At 42.5% G+C, this 14,346-nt stretch overlaps 1 long non-coding RNA gene across 1 annotated transcript; it reads right to left on the bottom strand.

Annotated features, from left to right (window-relative positions):
* Positions 1-1,232: 1,232 nt before the first annotated feature.
* Positions 1,233-8,299, bottom strand: LOC308097104. The gene is made up of 5 exons (XR_013934186.1): positions 7,886-8,299; positions 7,725-7,797; positions 6,423-6,545; positions 3,599-3,751; positions 1,233-2,618 (listed from the first exon to the last, which is right to left on the bottom strand). It is a non-coding gene; the product is annotated as an uncharacterized lncRNA (long non-coding RNA).
* Positions 8,300-14,346: the final 6,047 nt, after the last annotated feature.

Below are 14,346 nucleotides of genomic sequence, written 5' to 3'. Positions count from 1 at the left end.
CGTTTGAATCTGTCGGGGGGGTTCGTCATTTCGCGTACGCACTGGCCTACAAGTGGGCGTGCCTTCAGATCAGGAAGCAGGCCGCGCTTTACCCAATCAAATGTAGTGGGCAGGATTTACGTGTGTACCGATCCTTCCCCACTAGACACAAACCGAAACTAATTTAACAATAGCGTCCTCGTAGCAGACAAAACCACGGAAAGATATTCACATTTTAACTTGCTCTTTCATCATAGAAACAAGTGGGCTTATAACCAAAACGATCCATGTTCTCTGGGAGAAGTGGTGTTAGCGTTCGTGTAGAAATATTGTTTGTGGGAATGAAAACATAGTCGCATCACCGGAAGTGAAAGGCTGAAGGCAGACCAAAACCACGGTTTCCTTGCGTACGTGTGCTATGTCGACTTCCTCCCAGAGCCAAGTGAGAGTCAAAAACAGCAGAGGGCGCTGTTTTTCCTTTTCATTTGGCGATGGGTTTCCAGATTGGTTGTCACCTAATAGGAAAGGCCCACTCACTACAAGATCATCATAGTGCTAGAGATCTTCCTGTGCAGTGTGCAGGGGCGGATTAACCCTTCGTGGTGCCCGGTGCTTGGACCAGAGTCCTGCAACGGGCCGGGTACACGCAACGGGTGAAATCTTTACTTTGATAAGATCACGGGGACGGGCGGTACTGAACTAATCGCGGGCGGGTATCATTTTATTGTGAAAATCAGAGAGTACTGTTTCCGCCCAAACAACGTCACTTGTGTAACTTAACACAGCACAACTGCATGGAGCATGCTGGTCAGTTATCTTAACTCACAAAAACACATTGAACATCCTGTTAAACATTCAAATTAAAACCACCTGATGACGTAAACAACGACACATGTGTGCTGCGTAGATGCGCGTTTGCGTGCGTGGCTTAAGCTCGCTCCTCCGTCTTCACTTGATTTCTGTACATGCTCTGTGATGCGCGGAGCCCTGCTTCTAAATTTCAGTTATTTTTTTCTTTTTCACGCCGTTTTGTGCCCCCCCCACAAGGTTGGTGCCCTGTGCTTCAGCACCTCAAGCCCGTTGGATAAGCCACCACTGGCAGTGTGTGCTTATCTGTGCAGTATGTCAAAATCTACTTTCAGTCACAAGACACATTTTGTAACGGCACACCCCCATTGGAGGTTGTGGCAGACTTTTATTCACACATGTCAATGTATTTTTCTAAATGTGTATGCTCCAGTTAATTTCTCACACTTTCCACCTGAGACACTTTCCAGGCTGAGTCCGAACAAATCCTTAACATATTATATACCCCACATCTAAAATCACCAATGTGTCCTTTCAATAAACAGAAAATGTTTAAAAAAACACAAATTAGTCCCTGTGTGTTTAGACATATATTAAGTACAGATGTTATGAACACATGCACCTTAATGTTACTAAACAGACACGTCCAAGCCGGCTTGATGTAATTATTGGAAACAGCTGAAGTATGCCTGCAAAGGGCTGCCCTGTGAACAGTGGTCCTTTACATATCTATTTTTGTTGATAAAATCGAATGTTGTGGCAGTTCCACTGTCAACAGTAAAGAGTTTAAGCTCGACTTAAAAAAAATACATTTAATCGCAAATTTAATTGCAGTTGCGATATTAGTCTGAAAAATCACAATTAAACATGTTTCCTCAATTGTTCAGCCCCAGCATGAATCCTCATGTGCTTCTTCAGATTAAATTTTTTACTGAATCTTTTTTTACAAACTGCACATGGAAAGGGCTTTTCCCCTGTATGAATCATCATGTGTTTTTTTAGATCACTCCCTGTACAACATCCTTTGTTACAAACTGTACAATGAAAGGTGTATTCCCCTGTATGAAACATCATGTGAAGCTTCAAATGAGTTTTTTTACGAAATCTTTTCTCACAAACCGCACACGGAAAGGGCTTTTCCCCTGTATGAATCCTCATGTGTGTTTTAAGAGTATCATTGGAAGAAAACCCTCTGCCACAAACTTCACAAGTAAAGGGCTTTTCTCCTGTATGAGCCCTCGCGTGCCCTTCTAGAACACGTGCCCTACTAAAACCTTTGCCACAAACCTCACAAGTATAGTGCTTTCCCCCAGTATGAATCCTCATGTGTAACTTCAGAGACGTATTAAGTCTGAATGTTTTCTCACAAACTGCACACCGAAAGGGCTTTTCCCTATGAGTCATCATGTGTGATTTTAGCCTACACCTATCTACACAGCCTTTGCCACAAACTGTACAAGTAAAGGGCTTTTCTCCTGTATGAGTCATCATGTGTTCTCTTAGCCTAGTGATATCACGACAGCCTTTGCCACAAACTGTACAAGTAAAGGGGTATTCCCCTGTATGAATGATTGTGTGCTGCTTCAGATTTGTCTTTGAAGCAAACACTTTACTACAAACTGTACAACGTAAGTTTTTGTTTTCATCAGCATCTTCACGCTTGTTTGCGAGTAATGTCATCATTGACCCATCAGCCTCCTCTGGTCTCTGAAGTAGCTTTCCCTGTTCGTCTTTATTCTGTAGAGTCTCTGGTTCCTCCTGGACCAAACTGGGGCTTCTCTCCTGCTGTTCAGGAGCAACCTCCTTTGTACACATGGGATGGTACAGGAAGTCTAGGCAAAAGATGACGTGAGAGAAAACCATTAAACGTTTGAACATTAAATATTTCCATGCAGAGTTTCCTCTTTTGTACCTGTGTTAGTTAGAAGAACTTACATTGTAAATAAATGCTCCATTTCTTAACTGTTTATTCTCATTCATCAAAGACATTATTGGCTACAGCCATTATAAATAAATGTACCAATACACTTTGACTGTAGGGGCTCAGGGCCTCATGTCAACCCCAATGCCCAGCCACAGACCAAGTCAGCTCCTAGTCCTACCATCTTTTTTGGGGGGGGAGGGGGGGGGGGGGTATGTGTGTTCATTTTGGTACTGCATTTACACAAAAGATGCTTTTGCAGGAAGTGGCAATGAGATGCAAAAGAGCACAATAAAACAATGTTAAACATGAGTTGTGAGTGATATATCCCCTTTCTCCCCAATTTAGTGTTGTCAATGCTGTTGTATCCCTACTGACTCACCTACCAGTGAGGAGCCCCCACCGGGAGGACAAAGAGCCTTCGTCCTACTCCTCCCGCCCACTCCTTGCTGACAGGTGCCACCCCAGCCCGTAGGATTAGGTGCAGTGACAATTATCACCCTACCCCCCGGCTTCCCTCCCCTGAACACGGGCCAATTGTGTCCACTAGATCAATGTGCCCCAAATAACAAAGCTTATCTCACAACTTAACTATTTCACATTAGTGTGCAATGTGCATCTTACCTGTGACCCTGTGCCACCCATGGAGCTACTGTATATAGCTGGAGGATGGACAGGAAAGGTTGGCTAGCTAGCAAATTTTAGCTACTGTTACTGTTTCTTGGCATCATTAGGCTATTTTGGTATTTGATATAGCTAACGTTAGCAGATGTGTGGCTAACTGTTAGCTAGCTTCTGATTCTAGCTTGCTGGCTCAGAGCTATTAAGAACACTTCTTTTTTTTGTCAGTGAACATGTTCATTTTCTAATATTGGAAAAAGACCATCTTACTTCTGTTAACTTCCAATGGGCAGACCCTGGAAGGGGAGACCAGTCCAAGGGGTTGTTGAGTTGATTGGCTATTGAAGATAACTAGAAGTTCGGCCCGCTGCACAGGCCTCACATCTAGCGTGACGTAGCATGCACTTTGCATCACACATTCACCTCAGGCACAAACAATGTACACACACACACACACACACACACACACACACACACACACACACACACACACACAGTATAGGTGTTATAATTATCACATGTTAATTCATGCAGAAAATGTGGATGGAGGCAGAATGTTGCATACATACTAGGGGTGTCACGATACGCCTAATCCACGATTCGATTCGACTTTCGATACGATATATATTTTTAAAACGTCCCTTTTTTCAGCTTTGAGGGCTATATGATTATTAATTTAGGCTATTGTCTTGATTTGCAAAGAAAAACACATGTTTCTCAATAAGTCCCTTTTATTTGAATAATATCAAATGAGAATGAGAATAACAAAAAGGGTTTTATGCCCTTACAACAACTGTCATTTTCAGATTCTTCTTTAAGAGGAGTTAACAACAACATTCTTGTGAAGCTCTATAACTAAATAAAATCTAAATGCAAAGTTGAACAAAAGGATCCAAAGACAACTGTTAATTGGCTACATGTTCTTAAACTTCTTTAAGTATGTTCACATTGTTTGAACAGGTAAGAGCTTTAAAAAACAAGAAATGTGAATAATAAGCTAAGCCAGGGGTCTTCAACACAGGGTCCGGGACCCCTAGGGGGTCCTCAGAGTTACTACAGGGGGTCCGCCAAATCTTTGTGTGATATAATTATTTTTTTTACCTTAAACCCATCCCTTTTCTGAGGTGAACTTTAGCCAAAAATAGCCGATCTACAAGCTCACAACGCCTCGCGCTGTGAGCTTGTAGATCGGCTATTTTTGGCAAAGAGGTATAGGTGTAGAGGGGAAAAAGAGAAGACCAAGTAAAAATTTGTGTTTCATCTGAAACACAATTTTATACAATATAGAGGGGGTCCCTGCTTCATCTCTCTCTCAACTAGGGTCCTTGGGCTGAAAACGTTGAAGACCCTGAACTAAGCCATACGCGTGTGGAGCATAATCGACAAACGGTAGCCGATTTGTCGACAACGCGTCGGGTGCCCTCATAATTCACTGGGAACCAAAATATTGCCCGACTTTTGACTTAAAGGAAGCGGGAGGGTTTTCCAATTCTTCCGTTTGTGTGTTATCATCATTACCATCGCTGGCTTCAGCAGTGGCCATGGTGAAATGTAAAGTACAGACGCAACGCTACAGCTGTCTCTCTCTCTGTCTCCTCCAAACTCCTCTGTGGTGTGTGTGGGTTTGTCCTGTCGTCTTTTTTTTCCTCCCCCGTCGTAAGCACGCATGCGCGATGCATGGAAAAACAATAACAGCGGCTCGAGCATGGCTTCACCCGGACGTGCAATCGGATGTGTGCATGCGCGGGAGTATCTTTTTTAAATTAACCCTTGAATCGTGATACGGTTTCAATACACTGTATCGAACGCCATTTTCGGTACATTTTCGGTACGTATCGAGCGAGTATCGTGACACCCTTAATACGTACATTTGTGTTTGTATGTGAAGGAGTGTTCAATGATTTGAGCTGTAATTGTAACGGAACAGTAGTAATTGTGAAACTGCAGGGGGGAGGTGTGTGAGACACACACACACACATACTTGGGGGGGGGTTGAGTTTGCAAACAAAGTACACACACAAAATGCAAAGGGACGTGAGTTTGGATAACATGAGGGCTTAATGAATGAAGTCAGTTTACAGAGCTGTGCAAGGTAAATGGAGAAGATGTTGGTAGCCTACTGTACAGATGACAACACTGTGAAGCAGCATGGTTATGCAAGTGAAGACAGCCAAATGCGCTAGCTATATATATCTATCAATCTATCTATCTCTATATACATCCCAAAATGGGCGATATATTGTTTGTGGTTATGTGGTTAGGTGGTTATTGCAGTCGTGAAGTGTGTGCCTCCGCGTGCGTGATGTGTGCTGGTGTGGGTCTGCTGCTGAGTGAAAAAGTCAGCAGTACAGCGTGCGCAGCACAAATACACACACAGAGAGAGAGTGTGGAGAGGCGGAACAGTAATTTTCCACAGGACGGGAGCGCCGAAGTAGTTCGTAGCTACTATTAGTACAAATATTGTGCTTAATGAAACACATGGCTTGATGTTAGTAAATTACCCCCCCCACACACGTGTAAAGTAACTAAATACAATTAGCCTCTCTCTCTCTCGTTTCACGGATGTGGCAACGCCAGCGTTTGTTTCTCACACATGATTGGCTTGCCAAATTGTGATCACTTTGACGTTGCAGCACATCCCGGAAGTAAACTGCGAGCTGAAATATTGCAAACACTTTGTGATTATTAGAAGTGGAGACACGTGAAGGTGGAAAAGAAAGTAGATTATATTGTCAGAAAAGCCATGAGCCATGATTTTGTAGCAAGTTGGGAGAGAATTGGACCACTGCTTTGGCCGTGAGCTGTACCTAAACTTTTTGGTACAGGAAAGGGCACAGACTCTGATTGTGTAGCAGGATGTGTAGACGCTCGACAAAGCCGGATGCACCACGGTGGGTTTTAACCCACAACCTCCATGGTGATGGGCAAGAACTTTACCACTGCGCCACAGAGCGCCTTCGAGTGATATCTTTCAAATGATAGCTAGATACGTATACATATATATTATAATGATATATTACTAATTATTATTAGGTTGATAAGATGATAGTCCTGCAACATAACAGAAAAAAAGGAAAGAAAGCATGAAACTTACTGAGATCCAGGTGGTCTTCAATTTCAACTTCAATTTCAGCTACAGGTTCCTGATTAATAGAAATGGTCCTGGCAGGCACTGGAGAACTCATCTTCATCTGCAGGCTGGACTCCACCGACTGGTCTAGAATTAAGGAATAGAACAAAGACTTCAATACTTTCTTTGGAGTAAATAAGCCTCTGACGTCTTTTACAGAGGTACTAGTGGAGTTCTGTCACAAGGCTACAAAATAGAAGATACACATACATACAGACAGAGATTAGAGACTTCTGAAACATCCCAAAACAAACTAGTAAGGCTACTTCTTGGCCTCAACTACAAAACCCATCTAACCCCTGCTCATTTTGCTAGGATTGGATGGCTTAGGGTTGAGGACAGAGTACAGCAACTTGCTATGGGCCTGGTCTTCAAGATACACCACAACATTGGGATCCCCCTGTATTTGTCTAAATACTTCCTAAATGTTAATGAAGTCCACGATCATAACACCAGAGGCAGCTCCACAAATCATGTGCAACCCAGATTTGGCTCAACAAAGGGAATGAACTCTTTCTCATGCTATTCATCAAAAATGTGGAATGCCCTACCAAAAGGAGTAAAGGAGTGTAAAACCCTACTCACCTTCAAAACTGCCATAAAGATACACCTTCAGGAGGCTGCAATTCGAAAATGGCCCCTGTCTAAGTCTTAACCTACCCCCCCCCCCTTTCTTTTTCTTCTTTTGTACATTTTGTTTTCACTTTTCATACCAGTAACCTGTAAGCTGATTGTATGACTTTCTGTATAGCAGTGTGTATATCTGTCTGTCTCTTATATGTCATTGAGCTGCATTTCATGTCATGAAAGGTGCTATACAAATAAAGTTTATTATTATTATTATTATTATTATTATCATGATTTGTGTGCATGGGGATCTCATCTTAAACAAGCTTAGTGCTTAATGAGACTCCCAGTTTAGTAGACCTTGTATTGTGAATTTGTACTTCCATGTACTGATGTTCTCATGTCTTACTAAATAAAGTACATCAATCAATCAATCAATCAATCAATCCATCTCAGAACCTTCACCTAGGCATAAGAAATTGAATGCAACACTCTCAAACACTAGGCATAACAATGATTGCAGCACAGACAGTAGAACAATATTGCTAAGAATGATGCCTCACTGATGAGCCAGTGTGCAGAAATAACACTAAGAGCTAAGCTAAAGTAAGCAGGAAGTGTGGGATTTAGCCAGAGAGGGGATAAAATAAGGAAAACAGAATAAAATAAAATAAAATAAAATAATAAAACAGCACATACCAAGACTGTTCGACTTGATGTCTGGTTTCAACCCGGTGGCCTGCATATGTTCAACAGAGGCTGGCTCCTGGGGCTACACACAACAATGTGAAATCAAATATCACAATTATTGTTATGATGATTTGCTACAACACAGATCGAGACAGTTTAGACTCACTCACCTCAGTGGCACCCGCTAGTTCATGACTTGGCTTGTCGTCCTCTACACTAGAAACGTGTTTCTCGGTAGGGTCAGATGTGGACCCAGCGCACCGTTTAGCAGCTTGGTTCTGAAGAGCCAAGGCTTTGATCTCGTCGCCACGTCTTTGAACTTCGTCCTTACATCGTTTATAACCCTGTAATCTACTCCGGCAGCTCCCACACACAGCCTTTAATAGATCACCGCGATTCACCGGTCCTCCTGTGAGCTCTTCAAGGACCACTGCGTAGTCTGCTTTGTTGTTAGTTTTACCATTAAATAAATTGTGTTTGTTTTTTTTAACAAGCATTCTCAAACCACACAGTCTGCAATGCTCAGATAGTGTGGCGGTTCTGGTTCCATCCATTTCCCCGAATAGCTTAAGTAGGCTAACTAAGCTAAGTGGCGAGCTGAAGCACGCCTGTGGAAGTTTCCCTGGCAGTGTTGCCAGATTTTGCGATAGAAATAAGCAACCATACTAGGTCTATGAAAACAAGCCCAAAATAATTGCGACTATAAGCTACATGAGCAGATTGAGCACACTGCTGTATTTGAAAATAGCCGACCTACAAGCTCACAATGCGTCACATCATCAGGGGGGGGGGGGATATTTTTGAAACATTTTAACAACACAAATCTTGTATGGGGAAAAGAAAAAGAAGCCCAAAGTGGCTTATAATAAGCGGACAAGGCAACACTGGTAATGTTTTGCAGGCAGACCAGGGTGCACAATGCACATTTCATTCACCACATTACTAGGAGCGACGCCCCCTCTGCAGTCTGCACACACACTGATCGATTGGGACGACCCAGGCTGGCTGGCTAGGCTAGCATCGCTGCTAGTAGTACTCTGTTGTTTACGGTCTGCTGGGCAACTTGAACAATCATAAAAATAACTAACAGCTGCAGCGTTTGATGATCACTCCGTGAAATGAAGGCAAGCAGTACTCTTCTCCGTCTCTATGGTTTCTTCTCATATTTCTCACTTCGTTGTCTACTGGGCTGCTTCACGCCAACTCAACTGGCTTTCTTTTTCGACCGGTTTCCACACGGCGGAAAACCTGTGTGATCCGGTCTAGGGCCCGCCTTTTATTATACATGCAGGCACTGTTGTTTCCGTATCCGCACCAACTGGACTGAAGTGTGGAATAGAAGTTTTGAGGGCACATTGTGTGATTGTCATGGGTGCAGTTGTGTAGAAGGTGGTGCAAGATTATTTGTGCATCACATTTTAATGCACAAAGGAAGTTCCCAAATGCTTTTTCTTACCAAAGCTATTGAGATATAAGATCTCTTTTACGAGGAAGCCATGTTCAGGGTAGCAGTTGTGTGTGTTAGCCCTAGAATGTCTGTGATCTTACATACATTTCAAGTATTCCAAACTTTTCCACGAGTTGCACACGGACGACTTTCTGTACGGAGCTAGGGGGGGCGACTTGAGTGATGGACCGTTTGGGTAAATTCGGTCCGTCACTCAAGTCGTAGCCTGGGCACCATTCCTTTTCGGGTATATGATCCGGTCGGGAGCTCTACGTCATCCGCGTCATCAGCGACCGGATCGCGACAAACCGGAAACACGTCTCACCCCAAAATAGGTCCGTCCTATAAAATCCTTGATGCGGCGTAGTTTAGCTTATTTTTTAAATATAAATGTGAGTGTACTTTCCGGAGACTATTTAGCGTCTGTATTATCCGTATTATCCCACGGGGAAATTCTATTCCATTTAAATAGGGATTGGGGAACCAAAACAAAGCGGCACCGCAAAACCGGATCGCGACAATCCGGAAACAGGATTCTTTTTTCTTTTTCAGTAGGCGTGGCCTAGACCGGATCATATGGGTCTTTAGTAACAGACACCAGGCTTTCCTCCGAGGTGGAAAGACTGGTGATGCGAGGTTACTCAAGTCGCGCCCCCTAGCTCCGTACAGAAAGTCGTCCGTGTGCAGCTCGTGAAAAAGTGGAGATATTTGACTAAACACACGTTTTCTGGCAGAACTTTCACATGGATATGAAACTAGAGGACAAAATATGACTCCAAGTCTTAGGAATTAATTATTGGGTGAGTACAGACGGAGTTTAGAGCACTTTTATGGCCGCGCAGATCGTCACTACACAGTGGGTCGACGAGAGCGATCTATGACTGTGTATTTGGAATACTTGAAATGTATGTAAGATCACAGACATTCTAGGGCTATTGTGTGTGTGTGTGTGTGTGTGTGTGTGTATATATATATATATATATATATATATATATATATATATATATATATATATATATATATATATATATATATATATATATATATATATATATTAAAATCATATTTAAATTTGTTTAAGGGAGGACCAGTCAGGCCCCCAGAGTTGCTGAGAAACATTGAAGCCGCCACCCCAGTGGCCAAAGCTGGAACTGCATGCGGGGAGAAATACATGCACGACCCAAAAACACTATATAAATATGTATAATATAATACAAATATGTAAACATATTATACATAAATACGCATAATATAATACAAATATGTAAACATATTATACATAAATACGCATTTACATATAAATATGCATCTCGAGTGTATTTAATAAATATCTCGCGTTCATGGCTCAACACACCGGCTGCCATAGGAAGCAAAAAGGACACTAGTGCGCATGCTCATAACTCTATGGTTGCTCGAAACGTCTCAATAATTCTACTTCCGGCAGGTAGTGCTTCAGGTGCTTAAAACGCCACTGAGCACTTTCATTGAAATGAATAGCTGGGGGCGGGGCAATCCGCCCTCTAGTTATATTATACCTCTATGGGACCAGCGGGCAGGCCGGCGGACCACGTCATCACGCTCATGTCACTATGACTCGGCCCTTAACCATATAAGGAGTTCCAAAATGGAGTGTGTTGTCTAACCTCAAGGTTGTCATGGCATCAGGCGCAAACAAATTAGTCAGCTCCATATATGGGCACAAAAGGGGGCATGCCCATATATGGGTGGGCATATACTGATGACATCAGTGATCTCCATATACGGGCATTAAAGGGACAAGGACTGACAGATACAGAGATCCGGTTGTCCAGAGCCACAGATGCCACTATGCCCATATATGGTCATGTGCATATATGTGACCAACCATGGATGGACTCGAGGGACTGTGAGTACGGTGCCTGCCGTCGAGCAGTTCGGATATCCAGTTAGCCAGAACCACCGATCCAACCAATATGCCCATATATGGGCATATTGGTCCAATATATGCATATGCTGATGACATCAGGGACCTCCATATATGGGGTGGCCATAGCTGAGCCAGAAGCCAGTGCTCCTGGTTGTCCCAGACCACGATTCCAGGCCAGGCCAGCAATGTATCCATGTAAATGGTAAATTTATATAGCGCTTTTATCCAAAGCGCTTTACATAGATTGTGCATTAGATTCACAAATTCTCCCACACATTCATACACCGATGGCAAAGGAAACCATGCAAGGCACCAACCTGCTCATCGGGAGCAATTAGGGGTTCAGCGTCTTGCACAAGGACACTTCAACACTAACTCTGGGGGAGCCCAGGATCGAACTGGCAACCTTGCGGTTCCCGCTCTATCGGCCACTCTACCCCTGAGCCACTGCTGCCCCTGTAGATGTGTGTCCCTTAGCAAGATTCTTAACCCCTAATTGCTCCCCGAGCGACGCACAATGGCTGCTCACTGCTCCTATTGATTATAGGATGGGTAAAATGCAGAGGCCAAATTTCACGTAATGTGCAAATAATACAGTGACAAAAAAAAATACCCCCAAAGGAGTGGGGCCCAATGAAAAATAATAATATATATATGGGCATTCAAGGGACAAGGACTGACATATTGAATTATATGGGCATAAAAGGGACACAGCTAGGTAGACAGACAGAAATAGACATCGCCATATATGGGCACAAAAGGGACACAGACTTTATGACAAAGCCGCCGACACTATGACTCAGACATATTGGTCGAATTGGCGGTGCAACTTATGTGATGGCCCGATCCTCTAGTATATACTGTATATCCAACATATACAGATAGAAGTTACAAGCATAAAATGTATATGCATACAAAGACATTTAAAAAGCAATAAAGAATAGAGGGAATCAAACTAATTAAAAAGGATAGAACCATAATCGTTGCACTTTGACATTCGTTTTTCCTAATAGTAGCCTAAAAACAAAGGTCAAAGTGCAACAATTATGTTAAGAAGACATAGATATGCTCTCGAGAATATCATGCCAGCATTAGCTTAAACCAGTGGTTCTCAAACTTATATATATATACTATATATATTTGGCCGCAGACCCCCATCTGAAAAAGTTTTGTGCCAGAGACCCCCAGAAGAGAAGATTTGTGTTTAAAATTTTTAAAACACTTTCAAGCTTTTCAAAAATAGCAGCTGTATAAGCTCGCAGCGCGGCGCTAAGTGACGCACTGTGAGCTTGTATATCTGCAATTTTTTGAATAGCCAACGTGTAAATGGATAAAGTGGTTAAAATGATTGTGATGCTGTATTAACACATTTTGCTGGGGACCCCCTGGAACCCCCCAAGGACCCCCGGGGGTCCCCCAGACCCCACGTTGAGAACCAATGGCATGAGATGAATGTACTGTATACTATTTATCTCTGTTCAGTTTGATTTGGGAGACCAGACATTTATCTTACATAATCACTCACTCACTACACTTTCTCTGTACACTTTTGATGGCAGTTTTCACAAATAGATTCAGCTTTTGTTGAGAATTTGTTTTGTTTTTCTGTAATTTAATAATACAGTATGCCTGTGTTGATCTCACAGGTCAAAAAAATTCAAAATATATATATAAATATAAATATAATATAAATATAAATATCCTTAACAATAAAGGATAATCACTTTAGCAAACAAACACTGCAACACTAAAATGCCGTTTTCAGCTACTAGAAAGTAAGTCCAGTTTTAAAGCGGATCACAGTTTACTCCATTAAAGGGATTGTAGGCGAGTTCAGAGATAAAAAAAAGAAAAAAACTATTGTCAAACACCACACCTCCACTCCCCCCCTCCTCATCAGCAGTTCGTTTCCCCGACCGCCGGGGGGTGACGCAGGGGGGACTTCTAAACGGGCCATGCCGAAAATAGGTTGCTTTATTCGGATACAATGCATGTCACTGCCCGCCCCTGCCGGTTCTCTGAATTTTTATTTTTAAATAGGCTCTTTCATGATAAATTGACCACATATATGAAGTTAAACAACTACATTCTATCCAAACGCTATCTTAAAAGTAAATTCCGTGCCTCAAAAAATACGTTTGAGAGCGTTTTAAAACCGAAAGTAAGAAGTATAAACTGCCTACAGAGAAAACAATGGCGGCTCGTTCCATTTTTGTCGGCTGCACTCGGTCCCATTCGGTTTCACCCGAACACTTCACACGGGCACGGATGCGCACGGACGCGCACGGACGCGCACATGCGCGTCCATGCATTTACGTCCCGGATACCCGGATGTCAAAACATAAATTGTAGGGAAAATACGGATTTCAGAAAGAGGACTGTGCAGGAAAACACCCCAGCATCATTATATAGTGGCTGATAGAGGGGAAAAAATTCAAAATATATATATATAAATATTCTTAAAATTTAGGCTTAATGTTGCCTACAATCCCTTTAACTTTCAGTATACTTTATTTGGGGGGCTGGGCTCGCCATCAGCAGATCGCAAGCCAGAAAATTCCTCATATCTGTTGGCACCTGATGTGAAGAGAGGTTGTCATTACAAGGGAATCATGCAATGGTAAACAGTAGATTTTCGTGTGCAGTGTGTGCATATCTGTGCAGTAGTAGGCGTGTATGTCAGAATCAGCCTTCAGCCCTCCAGAAATTATGTAAATGTTGGTTCAGGGCTGCCTTGTTGTACTCCGACCTGTACTCTTTTTGAACAGTTATTTGTTTTCTTACTGTCTCTGTTCAACACCAGAATGAGTATATAATCACACATACATCACCTGAAACATGACATTTCCATACTAAAACAAATCTCAAACTAAAAATAAATCTCATTTCAATAGTGAGGAGATTGTGGAGATTACCATGCAAGCATGTCTGCATCAATGTATAGTTGCATCACAGGGCAATATTTCTACTGTAGGGGATTAGCCCTACACTTTCATATAATGAAAGTACACAAATAATCGCCAGTACATTCGCTTTCATTTGTTTCATTGTATAAATTGCTGAAAGCACAAAGCTAAAGAAGAAAGAAAGAGGGGGGAGGAAATAAACAGGAATTGAACAATGATTTAATTTTACTTCAAACTTTTTACATTTAGTTGCAACTGGAAGCAGCTCTTCACAGTCCAGCCCAGTGTGCCCTACTGAGTTTTGGTCCCCCCCACAGGGCTACCTCTGGGTGCGTAGCTACTAGCTACAGACACTTCAACATATATATACAC

This window comes from Gymnoscopelus braueri, assembly GCF_963280865.1.
Source record: "Gymnoscopelus braueri genome assembly, chromosome: 12".
Classification (NCBI taxonomy): Eukaryota; Metazoa; Chordata; class Actinopteri; order Myctophiformes; family Myctophidae; genus Gymnoscopelus; species Gymnoscopelus braueri.
This window is presented reverse-complemented; position numbering and strand designations above follow the sequence as displayed.